The following is a 17,403-nucleotide window of genomic DNA, read 5'->3' on the forward strand; positions in this document are numbered from 1 at the left end:
ATGGTCATCCTGAATACATTGCATGCTTTTGATATGTGTTCTGAAGTTGTTCGATGGTCATCCTGAATACATTGCATGCATTTTATATGTGTTCTGAAGTTGTTCGATGGTCATCCTGAATACATTGCATGCAATTTATATGTGTTCTGAAGTTGTTCGATGGTCATCCTGAATACATTGCATGCATTTTATATGTGTTCTGAAGTTGTTCGATGGTCATCCTGAATACATTGCATGCAATTTATATGTGTTCTGAAGTTGTTCGATGGTCATCCTGAATACATTGCATGCTTTTTATATGTGTTCTGAAGTTGTTCGATGGTCATCCTGAATACATTGCATGCAATTTATATGTGTTCTGAAGTTGTTCGATGGTCATCCTGAATACATTGCATGCAATTTATATGTGTTCTGATATTGTTCGATGGTCATCCTGAATACATTGCATGCATTTTATATGTGTTCTGAAGTTGTTCGATGGTCATCCTGAATACATTGCATGCATTTTATATGTGTTCTGATATTGTTCGATGGTCATCCTGAATACATTGCATGCAATTTATATGTGTTCTGAAGTTGTTCGATGGTCATCCTGAATACATTGCATACATTTTATATGTGTTCTGCAGTTGTTCGATGGTCATCCTGAATACATTGCATGCAATTTATATGTGTTCTGAAGTTGTTCGATGGTCATCCTGAATACAGCATACATTTTATATGTGTTCTGCAGTTGTTCGATGGTCATCCTGAATACATTGCATGCATTTTATATGTGTTCTGAAGTTGTTCGATGGTCATCCTGAATACATTGCATGCAATTTATATGTGTTCTGAAGTTGTTCGATGGTCATCCTGAATACATTGCATGCATTTTATATGTGTTCTGAAGTTGTTCGATGGTCATCCTGAATACATTGCATGCAATTTATATGTGTTCTGAAGTTGTTCGATGGTCATCCTGAATACATTGCATGCAATTTATATGTGTTCTGAAGTTGTTCGATGGTCATCCTGAATACATTGCATGCATTTTATATGTGTTCTGAAGTTGTTCGATGGTCATCCTGAATACATTGCATGCAATTTATATGTGTTCTGAAGTTGTTCTATGGTCATCCTGAATACATTGCATGCAATTGATATTTGTTCTGAAGTTGTTCGATGGTCATCCTGAATACATTGCATGCAATTTATATGTGTTCTGAAGTTGTTCGATGGTCATCCTGAATACATTGCATGCATTTTATATGTGTTCTGAAGTTGTTCGATGGTCATCCTGAATACATTGCATGCAATTTATATGTGTTCTGAAGTTGTTCGATGGTCATCCTGAATACATTGCATGCAATTTATATGTGTTCTGAAGTTGTTCGATGGTCATCCTGAATACATTGCATGCATTTTATATGTGTTCTGAAGTTGTTCGATGGTCATCCTGAATACATTGCATGCATTTTATATGTGTTCTGAAGTTGTTCGATGGTCATCCTGAATACATTGCATGCAATTTATATGAGTTCTGAAGTTGTTCGATGGTCATCCTGAATACATAGCAAGCGATTTGTATGTGTTCTGATATTGTTCGATGGTCATCCTGAATACATTGCATGCATTTTATATGTGTTCTGATATTGTTCGATGGTCATCCTGAATACATTGCATGCAATTTATATGTGTTCTGAAGTTGTTCGATGGTCATCCTGAATACATTGCATGCATTTTATATGTGTTCTGAAGTTGTTCGATGGTCATCCTGAATACATTGCATGCATTTTATATGTGTTCTGAAGTTGTTCTATGGTCATCCTGAATACATTGCATGCAATTTATATGAGTTCTGAAGTTGTTCGATGGTCATCATGAATGCATAGCAAGCGATTTATATGTGTTCTGAAGTTGTTCTATGGTCATCCTGAATACATTGCATGCATTTTATATGTGTTCTGAAGTTGTTCGATGGTCATCCTGAATACTTTGCATGCAATTTATATGTGTTCTGTAGTTGTTCGATGGTCATCCTGAATACATTGCATGCATTTTATATGTGTTCTGAAGTTGTTCGATGGTCATCCTGAATACATTGCATGCATTTTATATGTGTTCTGAAGTTGTTCGATGGTCATCCTGAATACATTGCATGCATTTTATATGTGTTCTGAAGTTGTTCGATGGTCATCCTGAATACATTGCATGCATTTTATATGTGTTCTGAAGTTGTTCTATGGTCATCCTGAATACATTGCATGCAATTTATATGTGTTCTGAAGTTGTTCGATGGTCATCCTGAATACATTGCATGCATTTTATATGTGTTCTGAAGTTGTTCTATGGTCATCCTGAATACATTGCATACATTTTATATGTGTTCTGAAGTTGTTCTATGGTCATCCTGAATACATTGCATGCATTTTATATGTGTTCTGAAGTTGTTCGATGGTCATCCTGAATACATTGCATGCATTTTATATGTGTTCTGAAGTTGTTCTATGCTCATCCTGAATACATTGCATGCCATTTATATGTGTTCTGAAGTTGTTCGATGGCCATCCTGAATACATTGCATGCAATTGATATGTGTTCTGAAGTTGTTCGATGGTCATCCTGAATACATAGCAAGCGATTTATATGTGTTCTGAAGTTGTTCGATGGTCATCCTGAATACATTGCATGCATTTTATATGTGTTCTGAAGTTGTTCGATGGTCATCCTGAATACATTGCATGCAATTTATATGTGTTCTGAAGTTGTTCGATGGTCATCCTGAATACATTGCATGCATTTTATATGTGTTCTGAAGTTGTTTGATTGTAATCCTGAATACATTGCATGCATTTTATATGTGTTCTGAAGTTGTTCTATGGTCATCCTGAATGCATTGCATGCATTTTATATGTGTTCTGAAGTTGTTCTATGGTCATCCTGAATACATTGCATGCATTTTATATGTGTTCTGAAGTTGTTCTATGGTCATCCTGAATACATTGCATGCATTTTATATGTGTTCTGAAGTTGTTCGATGGTCATCCTGAATACATTGCATGCATTTTATATGTGTTCTGAAGTTGTTCGATGGTCATCCTGAATACATTGCATGCATTTTATATGTGTTCTGAAGTTGTTCTATGGTCATCCTGAATACATTGCATGCATTTTATATGTGTTCTGAAGTTGTTCGATGGTCATCCTGATTACATTGCATGCATTTTATATGTGTTCTGATATTGTTCGATGGTCATCCTGAATACATTGCATGCTTTTTATATGTGTTCTGAAGTTGTTCGATGGTCATCCTGAATACATTGCATGCAATTTATATGTGTTCTGATATTGTTCGATGGTCATCCTGAATACATTGCATGCATTTTATATGTGTTCTGATATTGTTCGATGGTCATCCTGAATACATTGCATGCATTTTATGTGTTCTGCAGTTGTTCGATGGTCATCCTGAATACATTGCATGCAATTTATATGTGTTCTGAAGTTGTTCTATGGTCATCCTGAATGCATTGCATGCATTTTATATGTGTTCTGAAGTTGTTCTATGGTCATCCTGAATACATTGCATGCATTTTATATGTGTTCTGAAGTTGTTCGATGGTCATCCTGAATACATTGCATGCATTTTATATGTGTTCTGAAGTTGTTCGATGGTCATCCTGAATACATTGCATGCATTTTATATGTGTTCTGAAGTTGTTCTATGGTCATCCTGAATACATTGCATGCATTTTATATGTGTTCTGAAGTTGTTCGATGGTCATCCTGAATACATTGCATGCATTTTATATGTGTTCTGATATTGTTCGATGGTCATCCTGAATACATTGCATGCATTTTATATGTGTTCTGAAGTTGTTCGATGGTCATCCTGAATACATTGCATGCATTTTATATGTGTTCTGATATTGTTCGATGGTCATCCTGAATACATTGCATGCATTTTATATGTGTTCTGATATTGTTTGATGGTCATCCTGAATACATTGCATGAATTTTATGTGTTCTGCAGTTGTTCTATGGTCATCCTGAATACATTGCATGCATTTTATATGTGTTCTGAAGTTGTTCGATGGTCATCCTGATTACATTGCATGCATTTTATATGTGTTCTGATATTGTTCTATGGTCATCCTGAATACATTGCATGCATTTTATATGTGTTCTGAAGTTGTTCTATGGTCATCCTGAATACATTGCATGCATTTTATATGTGTTCTGAAGTTGTTCTATGGTCATCCTGAATACATTGCATGCATTTTATATGTGTTCTGATATTGTTCGATGGTCATCCTGAATACATTGCATGCAATTGATTTGTGTTCTGAAGTTGTTCGATGGTCATCCTGAATACATTGCATGCATTTTATATGTGTTCTGAAGTTGTTCTATGGTCATCCTGAATACATTGCATCCTTTTTATATGTGTTCTGAAGTTGTTCGATGGTCATCCTGAATACATTGCATGCAATTTATATGTGTTCTGAAGTTGTTCGATGGTCATCCTGAATACATTGCATGCAATTTATATGTGTTCTGATATTGTTCGATGGTCATCCTGAATACATTGCATGCATTTTATATGTGTTCTGATATTGTTCGATGGTCATCCTGAATACATTGCATGCATTTTATATGTGTTATGAAGTTGTTCGATGGTCATCCTGAATACATTGCATGCATTTTATATGTGTTCTGAAGTTGTTCGATGGTCATCCTGAATACATTGCATGCAATTTATATGTGTTCTGATATTGTTCGATGGTCATCCTGCATACATTGCATGCATTTTATATGTGTTCTGAAGTTGTTCGATGGTCATCCTGAATACATTGCATGCAATAAAATTGTTCAGGATGACCATAGAATAACCTGCATTGCATGCCATAAATGTATTCTAGGTGACCATACAACAACTTCAGAACACATATAAAATGCATGCAATGTATTCAGGATGACCATACAACAACTTCAGAACACATATAAAATGCATGCAATGTATTCAGGATGACCATCGAACAACTACAGAATACATAAAAATTGCATGCAATGTAATCAGGATGACCATCGAACAACTTCAGAACACATATAAATTGCATGCAATGTATTCCGGATGACCATCGAACAACTTCAGAACACATATAAATTGCATGCAATGTATTCAGGATGACCATCGAATAACTTCAGAACACCTATAAATTGCATGCAATGTATTCAGGATGACCATCGAACAACTGCAGAACACATATAAAATGTATGCAATGTATTCAGGATGACCATCGAACAACTTCAGAACACATATAAATTGCATGCAATGTATTCAGGATGACCATCGAACAACTTCAGAACACAAATCAATTGCATGCAATGTATTCAGGATGACCATCGAACAATATCAGAACACATATAAATGGCATGCAATGTATTCAGGATGAGCATAGAACAACTTCAGAACACATATAAAATGTATGCAATGTATTCAGGATGACCATCGAACAACTTCAGAACATATATAAAATGCATGCAATGTATTCAGGATGACCATCGAACAATATCAGAACACATATAAATTGCATGCAATGTATTCAGGATGACCATCGAACAACTTCAGAACACATATAAAATGCATGCAATTTATATGTGTTCTGAAGTTGTTCTATGGTCATCCTGAATACATTGCATGCAATTTATATGTGTTCTGATATTGTTCGATGGTCATCCTGAATACATTGCATGCATTTTATATGTGTTCTGAAGTTGTTCTATGCTCATCCTGAATACATTGCATGCATTTTATATGTGTTCTGAAGTTGTTCTATGGTCATGCTGAATCCATTGCATGCATTTTATATGTGTTCTGAAGTTGTTCGATGGTCAACCTGAATACATTGCATGCAATTGATATGTGTTCTGATATTGTTCTATGGTCATCCTGAATGCATTGCATGCATTTTATATGTGTTCTGAAGTTGTTCTATGGTCATACTGAATACATTGCATGCATTTTATGTGTTCTGAAGTTGTTATATGGTCATCCTGAATACATTGCATGCAATTGATTTGTGTTCTGATATTGTTCGATGGTCATCCTGAATACATTGCATGCATTTTATATGTGTTCGGAAGTTGTTCGATGGTCATCCTGAATACATTGCATGCAATTGATTTGTGTTCTGAAGTTGTTCGATGGTCATCCTGAATACATTGCATGCATTTTATATGTGTTCTGAAGTTGTTCGATGATCATCCTGAATACATTGCATGCAATTTATATGTGTTCTGAAGTTGTTCGATGGTCATCATGAATGCATAGCAAGCGATTTATATGTGTTCTGAAGTTGTTCGATGGTCATCCTGAATACATTGCATGCATTTTATATGTGTTCTGAAGTTGTTCGATGGTCATCCTGAATACATTGCATGCATTTTATATGTGTTCTGAAGTTGTTCTATGGTCATCCTGAATACATTGCATGCAATTTATATGTCTTCGAAAGTTGTTCGATGGTCATCCTGAATACATTGCATGCATTTTATATGTGTTCGGAAGTTGTTCGATGGTCATCCTGAATACATTGCATGCAATTTATATGTGTTCTGAAGTTGTTCGATGGTCATCCTGAATACATTGCATGCATTTTATATGTGTTCTGAAGTTGTTTGATTGTAATCCTGAATACATTGCATGCAATTTATATGTGTTCTGAAGTTGTTCGATGGTCATCATGCATACATAGCAAGCGATTTATATGTGTTCTGAAGTTGTTCGATGGTCATCCTGAATACATTGCATGCATTGTATATGTGTTCTGAAGTTGTTCGATGGTCATCCTGAATACATTGCATGCAATTTATATGTGTTCTGAAGTTGTTCGATGGTCATCCTGAATACATTGCTTGTATTTTATATGTGTTCGGAAGTTGTTCGATGGTCATCCTGATTACATTGCATGCATTTTATATGTGTTCTGATATTGTTCGATGGTCATCCTGAATACATTGCATGCTTTTTATATGTGTTCTGAAGTTGTTCGATGGTCATCCTGAATACATTGCATGCAATTTAGATGTGTTCTGATATTGTTCGATGGTCATCCTGAATACATTGCATGCATTTTATATGTGTTCTGATATTGTTCGATGGTCATCCTGAATACATTGCATGCAATTTATATGTGTTCTGAAGTTGTTCGATGGTCATCCTGAATGCATTGCATGCATTTTATATGTGTTCTGAAGTTGTTTTATGGTCATCCTGAATACATTGCATGCATTTTATATGTGTTCTGAAGTTGTTCTATGGTCATCCTGAATACATTGCATGCATTTTATATGTGTTCTGAAGTTGTTCGATGGTCATCCTGAATACATTGCATGCATTTTATATGTGTTCTGAAGTTGTTCGATGGTCATCCTGAATACATTGCATGCATTTTATATGTGTTCTGAAGTTGTTCTATGGTCATCCTGAATACATTGCATGCAATTTATATGTGTTCTGAAGTTGTTCGATGGTCATCCTGATTACATTGCATGCATTTTATATGTGTTCTGATATTGTTCGATGGTCATCCTGAATACATTGCATGCTTTTTATATGTGTTCTGAAGTTGTTCGATGGTCATCCTGAATACATTGCATGCAATTTAGATGTGTTCTGATATTGTTCGATGGTCATCCTGAATACATTGCATGCATTTTATATGTGTTCTGATATTGTTCGATGGTCATCCTGAATACATTGCATGCATTTTATATGTGTTCTGAAGTTGTTCGATGGTCATCCTGAATACATTGCATACATTTTATGTGTTCTGCAGTTGTTCGATGGTCATCCTGAATACATTGCATGCAATTTATATGTGTTCTGAAGTTGTTCGATGGTCATCCTGAATACATTGCATACATTTTATATGTGTTCTGCAGTTGTTCGACGGTCATCCTGAATACATTGCATGCAATTTATATGTGTTCTGATATTGTTCGATGGTCATCCTGAATACATTGCATGCAATTGATTTGTGTTCTGAAGTTGTTCGATGGTCATCCTGAATACATTGCATGCATTTTATATGTGTTCTGAAGTTGTTCTATGGTCATCCTGAATACATTGCATGCAATTTATATGTGTTCTGAAGTTGTTCGATGGTCATCCTGAATACATTGCATGCATTTTATATGTGTTCTGAAGTTGTTCTATGGTCATCCTGAATACATTGCATGCATTTTATATGTGTTCTGAAGTTGTTCGATGGTCATCCTGAATACATTGCATGCATTTTATATGTGTTCTGAAGTTGTTCGATGGTCATCCTGAATACATTGCATGCATTTTATATGTGTTCTGAAGTTGTTCTATGGTCATCCTGAATACATTGCATGCATTTTATATGTGTTCTGAAGTTGTTCGATGGTCATCCTGATTACATTGCATGCATTTTATATGTGTTCTGATATTGTTCGATGGTCATCCTGAATACATTGCATGCTTTTTATATGTGTTCTGAAGTTGTTCGATGGTCATCCTGAATACATTGCATGCAATTTATATGTGTTCTGATATTGTTCGATGGTCATCCTGAATACATTGCATGCATTTTATATGTGTTCTGAAGTTGTTGTATGGTCATCCTGAATACATTGCATGCATTTTATATGTGTTCTGAAGTTGTTCGATGGTCATCCTGAATACATTGCATGCATTTTATATGTGTTCTGAAGTTGTTCGATGGTCATCCTGAATACATTGCATGCATTTTATATGTGTTCTGAAGTTGTTTGATTGTAATCCTGAATACATTGCATGCAATTTATATGTGTTCTGAAGTTGTTCGATGGTCATCATGCATACATAGCAAGCGATTTATATGTGTTCTGAAGTTGTTCGATGGTCATCCTGAATACATTGCATGCATTTTATATGTGTTCTGAAGTTGTTCGATGGTCATCCTGAATACATTGCATGCATTTTATATGTGTTCTGAAGTTGTTTGATTGTAATCCTGAATACATTGCATGCAATTTATATGTGTTCTGAAGTTGTTCGATGGTCATCATGCATACATAGCAAGCGATTTATATGTGTTCTGAAGTTGTTCGATGGTCATCCTGAATACATTGCATGCATTTTATATGTGTTCTGAAGTTGTTTGATTGTAATCCTGAATACATTGCATGCAATTTATATGTGTTCTGAAGTGTTTCTATGGTCATCCTGAATACATTGCATGCATTTTATTTATGTTCTGAAGTTGTTCGATGGTCATCCTGAATACATTGCATGCAATTTATAGGTGTTCTGAAGTTATTCGATGGTCATCCTGAATACATTGCATGCATTTTATATGTGTTCTGAAGTTGTTTGATTGTAATCCTGAATACATTGCATGCAATTTATATGTGTTCTGAAGTTGTTCGATGGTCATCCTGAATACATTGCATGCAATTTATAGGTGTTCTGAAGTTATTCGATGGTCATCCTGAATACATTGCATGCATTTTATATGTGTTCTGAAGTTGTTGTATGGTCATCCTGAATACATTGCATGCATTTTATATGTGTTCTGAAGTTGTTCGATGGTCATCCTGAATACATTGCATGCATTTTATATGTGTTCTGAAGTTGTTCGATGGTCATCCTGAATACATTGCATGCATTTTATATGTGTTCTGAAGTTGTTTGATTGTAATCCTGAATACATTGCATGCAATTTATATGTGTTCTGAAGTTGTTCGATGGTCATCATGCATACATAGCAAGCGATTTATATGTGTTCTGAAGTTGTTCGATGGTCATCCTGAATACATTGCATGCATTTTATATGTGTTCTGAAGTTGTTTGATTGTAATCCTGAATACATTGCATGCAATTTATATGTGTTCTGAAGTGTTTCTATGGTCATCCTGAATACATTGCATGCATTTTATATATGTTCTGAAGTTGTTCGATGGTCATCCTGAATACATTGCATGCAATTTATAGGTGTTCTGAAGTTATTCGATGGTCATCCTGAATACATTGCATGCATTTTATATGTGTTCTGAAGTTGTTGTATGGTCATCCTGAATACATTGCATGCATTTTATATGTGTTCTGAAGTTGTTCGATGGTCATCCTGAATACATTGCATGCATTTTATATGTGTTCTGAAGTTGTTCGATGGTCATCCTGAATACATTGCATGCAATTTATATGTGTTCTGATATTGTTCGATGGTCATCCTGAATACATTGCATGCATTTTATATGTGTTCTGAAGTTGTTCGATGGTCATCCTGAATACATTGCATGCAATAAATTTGTTCAGGATGACCATAGAATAACCTGCATTGCATGCCATAAATGTATTCTAGATGACCATACAACAACTTCAGAACACATATAAAATGCATGCAATGTATTCAGGATGACCATCGAACAACTACAGAATACATATAAATTGCATGCAATGTATTCAGGATGACCATCGAACAACTTCAGAACACATATAAATTGCATGCAATGTATTCAGGATGACCATCGAACAACTTCAGAACACATATAAATTGCATGCAATGTATTCAGGATGACTATCGAATAACTTCAGAACACCTATAAATTGCATGCAATGTATTCAGGATGACCATCGAACAACTGCAGAACACATATAAAATGTATGCAATGTATTCAGGATGACCATCGAACAACTTCAGAACACATATAAATTGCATGCAATGTATTCAGGATGACCATCGAACAACTTCAGAACACAAATCAATTGCATGCAATGTATTCAGGATGACCATCGAACAATATCAGAACACATATAAATGGCATGCAATGTATTCAGGATGAGCATAGAACAACTTCAGAACACATATAAAATGTATGCAATGTATTCAGGATGACCATCGAACAACTTCAGAACATATATAAAATGCATGCAATGTATTCAGGATGACCATCGAACAATATCAGAAAACATATAAATTGCATGCAATGTATTCAGGATGACCATCGAACAACTTCAGAACAATGTACATTGCATGCAATTTATATGTGTTCTGAAGTTGTTTGATTGTAATCCTGAATACATTGCATGCAATTTATATGTGTTCTGAAGTGTTTCTATGGTCATCCTGAATACATTGCATGCATTTTATATGTGTTCTGAAGTTGTTCGATGGTCATCCTGAATACATTGCATGCATTTTATATGTGTTCTGAAGTTGTTCTATGGTCATCCTGAATACATTGCATGCAATTTATATGTGTTCTGATATTGTTCGATGGTCATCCTGAATACATTGCATGCATTTTATATGTGTTCTGAAGTTGTTATATGGTCATCCTGAATACATTGCATGCAATTGATTTGTGTTCTGAAGTTGTTCGATGGTCATCCTGAATACATTGCATGCATTTTATATGTGTTCGGAAGTTGTTCGATGGTCATCCTGAATACATTGCATGCAATTGATTTGTGTTCTGAAGTTGTTCGATGGTCATCCTGAATACATTGCATGCATTTTATATGTGTTCTGAAGTTGTTCGATGGTCATCCTGAATACATTGCATGCAATTTATATGTGTTCTGAAGTTGTTCGATGGTCATCATGAATGCATAGCAAGCGATTTATATGTGTTCTGAAGTTGTTCGATGGTCATCCTGAATACATTGCATGCATTTTATATGTGTTCTGAAGTTGTTCGATGGTCATCCTGAATACATTGCATGCATTTTATATGTGTTCTGAAGTTGTTCGATGGTCATCCTGAATACATTGCATGCAATTTATATGTCTTCGGAAGTTGTTCGATGGTCATCCTGAATACATTGCATGCATTTTATATGTGTTCTGAAGTTGTTCTATGGTCATCCTGAATACATTGCATGCATTTTATATGTGTTCTGAAGTTGTTCGATGGTCATCCTGAATACATTGCATGCATTTTATATGTGTTCTGAAGTTGTTTGATTGTAATCCTGAATACATTGCATGCAATTTATATGTCTTCTGAAGTTGTTCGATGGTCATCATGCATACATAGCAAGCGTTTTATATGTGTTCTGAAGTTGTTCGATGGTCATCCTGAATACATTGCATGCATTTTATATGTGTTCTGAAGTTGTTTGATTGTAATCCTGAATACATTGCATGCAATTTATATGTGTTCTGAAGTGTTTCTATGGTCATCCTGAATACATTGCATGCATTTTATATATGTTCTGAAGTTGTTCGATGGTCATCCTGAATACATTGCATGCATTTTATATGTGTTCTGAAGTTGTTCGATGGTCATCCTGAATACATTGCATGCAATTTGTATGTGTTCTGATATTGTTCGATGGTCATCCTGAATACATTGCATGCATTTTATATGTGTTCTGAAGTTGTTCGATGGTCATCCTGAATACATTGCATGCATTTTATATGTGTTCTGAAGTTGTTCGATGGTCATCCTGAATACATTGCATGCATTTTATATGTGTTCTGAAGTTGTTCGATGGTCATGCTGAATCCATTGCATGCATTTTATATGTGTTCTGAAGTTGTTCGATGGTCATCCTGAATACATTGCATGCAATTGATATGTGTTCTGAAGTTGTTCTATGGTCATCCTGAATGCATTGCATGCATTTTATATGTGTTCTGAAGTTGTTCTATGGTCATCCTGAATACATTGCATGCATTTTATATGTGTTCTGAAGTTGTTCTATGGTCATCCTGAATACATTGCATGCATTTTATATGTGTTCTGAAGTTGTTCGATGGTCATCCTGAATACATTGCATGCATTTTATATGTGTTCTGATATTGTTCGATGGTCATCCTGAATACATTGCATGCTTTTTATATGTGTTCTGAAGTTGTTCGATGGTCATCCTGAATACATTGCATGCAATTTAGATGTGTTCTGATATTGTTCGATGGTCATCCTGAATACATTGCATGCATTTTATATGTGTTCTGATATTGTTCGATGGTCATCCTGAATACATTGCATGCATTTTATATGTGTTCTGAAGTTGTTCGATGGTCATCCTGAATACATTGCATACATTTTATGTGTTCTGCAGTTGTTCGATGGTCATCCTGAATACATTGCATGCAATTTATATGTGTTCTGAAGTTGTTCGATGGTCATCCTGAATACATTGCATGCATTTTATATGTGTTCTGCAGTTGTTCGATGGTCATCCTGAATACATTGCATGCAATTTATATGTGTTCTGAAGTTGTTCGATGGTCATCCTGAATACATTGCATGCAATTGATTTGTGTTCTGAAGTTGTTCGATGGTCATCCTGAATACATTGCATGCATTTTATATGTGTTCTGAAGTTGTTCTATGGTCATCCTGAATACATTGCATGCTTTTTATATGTGTTCTGAAGTTGTTCGATGGTCATCCTGAATACATTGCATGCAATTTATATGTGTTCTGAAGTTGTTCGATGGTCATCCTGAATACATTGCATGCAATTTATATGTGTTCTGATATTGTTCGATGGTCATCCTGAATACATTGCATGCATTTTATATATGTTCTGATATTGTTCGATGGTCATCCTGAATACATTGCATGCATTTTATATGTGTTCTGAAGTTGTTCGATGGTCATCCTGAATACATTGCATGCATTTTATATGTGTTCTGAAGTTGTTCGATGGTAATCCTGAATACATTGCATGCAATTTATATGTGTTCTGAAGTTGTTCGATGGTCATCCTGAATACATTGCATGCATTTTATATGTGTTCTGAAGTTGTTCGATGGTCATCCTGAATACATTGCATGCAATAAATTTGTACAGGATGACCACAGAATAACCTGCATTGCATGCCATAAATGTATTCTAGGTGACAATACAACAACTTCAGAACACATATAAAATGCATGCAATGTATTCAGGATGACCATACAACAACTTCAGAACACATATAAAATGCATGCAATGTATTCAGGATGACCATCGAACAACTACAGAATACATATAAATTGCATGCAATGTATTCAGGATGACCATCGAACAACTTCAGAACACATATAAAATGCATGCAATGTATTCAGGATGACCATCGAACAATATCAGAACACATATAAAATGCATGCAATGTATTCAGGATGACCATCGAACAATATCAGAACACATATAAATTGCATGCAATGTATTCAGGATGACCATCGAACAACTTCAGAACACATATAAAATGCATGCAATGTATTCAGGATGACCATCGAACGACTTCAGAACACATATAAAATGTATGCAATGTATTCAGGATGACCATAGAACAACTTCAGAACACATATAAAATGCATGCAATGTATTCAGGATGACCATCGAACAACTTCAGAACACAAATCAATTGCATGCAATGTATTCAGGATGACCATATAACAACTTCAGAACACATAAAATGCATGCAATGTATTCAGGATGACTATCGAATAACTTCAGAACACCTATAAATTGCATGCAATGTATTCAGGATGACCATCGAACAACTGCAGAACACATATAAAATGTATGCAATGTATTCAGGATGACCATCGAACAACTTCAGAACACATATAAATTGCATGCAATGTATTCAGGATTACAATCAAACAACTTCAGAACACATATAAAATGCATGCAATGTATTCAGGATGACCATCGAACAACTTCAGAACACATATAAATGGCATGCAATGTATTCAGGATGAGCATAGAACAACTTCAGAACACATATAAAATGTATGCAATGTATTCAGGATGACCATCGAACAACTTCAGAACACATATAAATTGCATGCAATGTATTCAGGATGACCATCGAACAACTTCAGAACAATGTACATTGCATGCAATTTATATGTGTTCTGAAGTTGTTTGATTGTAATCCTGAATACATTGCATGCAATTTATATGTGTTCTGAAGTTGTTTGATTGTAATCCTGAATACATTGCATGCAATTTATATGTGTTCTGAAGTGTTTCTATGGTCATCCTGAATACATTGCATGCATTTTATATGTGTTCTGAAGTTGTTCGATGGTCATCCTGAATACATTGCATGCATTTTATATGTGTTCTGAAGTTGTTCTATGGTCATCCTGAATACATTGCATGCAATTTATATGTGTTCTGATATTGTTCGATGGTCATCCTGAATACATTGCATGCATTTTATGTGTTCTGAAGTTGTTATATGGTCATCCTGAATACATTGCATGCAATTGATTTGTGTTCTGAAGTTGTTCGATGGTCATCCTGAATACATTGCATGCATTTTATATGTGTTCGGAAGTTGTTCGATGGTCATCCTGAATACATTGCATGCAATTGATTTGTGTTCTGAAGTTGTTCGATGGTCATCCTGAATACATTGCATACATTTTATATGTGTTCTGAAGTTGTTCTATGCTCATCCTGAATACATTGCATGCCATTTATATGTGTTCTGATATTGTTCGATGGTCATCCTGAATACATTGCATGCAATTGATTTGTGTTCTGAAGTTGTTCGATGGTCATCCTGAATACATTGCATGCAATTTATATGTGTTCTGAAGTTGTTCGATGGTCATCCTGAATACATTGCATACATTTTATATGTGTTCTGCAGTTGTTCGATGGTCATCCTGAATACATTGCATGCAATTTATAGGTGTTCTGAAGTTATTCGATAGTCATCCTGAATACATTGCATGCAATTTATATGTGTTCTGAAGTTGTTCGATGGTCATCCTGAATACATTGCATGCAATTTATATGTGTTCTGAAGTTGTTCGATGGTCATCCTGAATACATTGCATGCAATTTATATGTATTCTGTAGTTGTGCGATGGTCATCCTGAATACATTGCATGCATTTTATATGTGTTCTGAAGTTGTTGTATGGTCACCTAGAATACATTTATGGCATGCAATGCAGGTTATTCTATGGTCATCCTGAACAAATTTATTGGATGCAATGTATTCAGGATGACCATCGAACAACTTCAGAACACATATAAAATGCATGCAATGTATTCAGGATGACCATCGAACAATATCAGAACACATTTTATTTTATATGTGTTCTGAAGTTGTTCTATGGTCATCCTGAATACATTGCATGCAATTTATATGTGTTCTGATATTGTTCGATGGTCATCCTGAATACATTGCATGCATTTTATGTGTTCTGAAGTTGTTATATGGTCATCCTGAATACATTGCATGCAATTGATTTGTGTTCTGAAGTTGTTCGATGGTCATCCTGAATACATTGCATGCATTTTATATGTGTTCGGAAGTTGTTCGATGGTCATCCTGAATACATTGCATGCAATTGATTTGTGTTCTGAAGTTGTTCGATGGTCATCCTGAATACATTGCATGCATTTTATATGTGTTCTGAAGTTGTTCGATGGTCATCCTGAATACATTGCATGCAATTTATATGTGTTCTGAAGTTGTTCGATGGTCATCATGAATGCATAGCAAGCGATTTATATGTGTTCTGAAGTTGTTCGATGGTCATCCTGAATACATTGCATGCATTTTATATGTGTTCTGAAGTTGTTCGATGGTCATCCTGAATACATTGCATGCATTTTATATGTGTTCTGAAGTTGTTCGATGGTCATCCTGAATACATTGCATGCAATTTATATGTCTTCGGAAGTTGTTCGATGGTCATCCTGAATACATTGCATGCATTTTATATGTGTTCTGAAGTTGTTCTATGGTCATCCTGAATACATTGCATGCATTTTATATGTGTTCTGAAGTTGTTCGATGGTCATCCTGAATACATTGCATGCATTTTATATGTGTTCTGAAGTTGTTTGATTGTAATCCTGAATACATTGCATGCAATTTATATGTGTTCTGAAGTTGTTCGATGGTCATCATGCATACATAGCAAGCGTTTTATATGTGTTCTGAAGTTGTTCGATGGTCATCCTGAATACATTGCATGCATTTTATATGTGTTCTGAAGTTGTTTGATTGTAATCCTGAATACATTGCATGCAATTTATATGTGTTCTGAAGTGTTTCTATGGTCATCCTGAATACATTGCATGCATTTTATATGTGTTCTGAAGTTGTTCGATGGTCATCCTGAATACATTGCATGCTTTTTATATGTGTTCTGAAGTTGTTCGATGGTCATCCTGAATACATTGCATGCAATTTGTATGTGTTCTGATATTGTTCGATGGTCATCCTGAATACATTGCATGCATTTTATATGTGTTCTGAAGTTGTTCGATGGTCATCCTGAATACATTGCATGCATTTTATATGTGTTCTGAAGTTGTTCGATGGTCATCCTGAATACATTGCATGCATTTTATATGTGTTCTGAAGTTGTTCGATGGTCATGCTGAATCCATTGCATGCATTTTATATGTGTTCTGAAGTTGTTCGATGGTCATCCTG

This window comes from Anopheles gambiae, unplaced genomic scaffold, assembly GCF_943734735.2.
Source record: "Anopheles gambiae unplaced genomic scaffold, idAnoGambNW_F1_1 scaffold_12, whole genome shotgun sequence".
Classification (NCBI taxonomy): domain Eukaryota; kingdom Metazoa; phylum Arthropoda; class Insecta; order Diptera; family Culicidae; genus Anopheles; species Anopheles gambiae.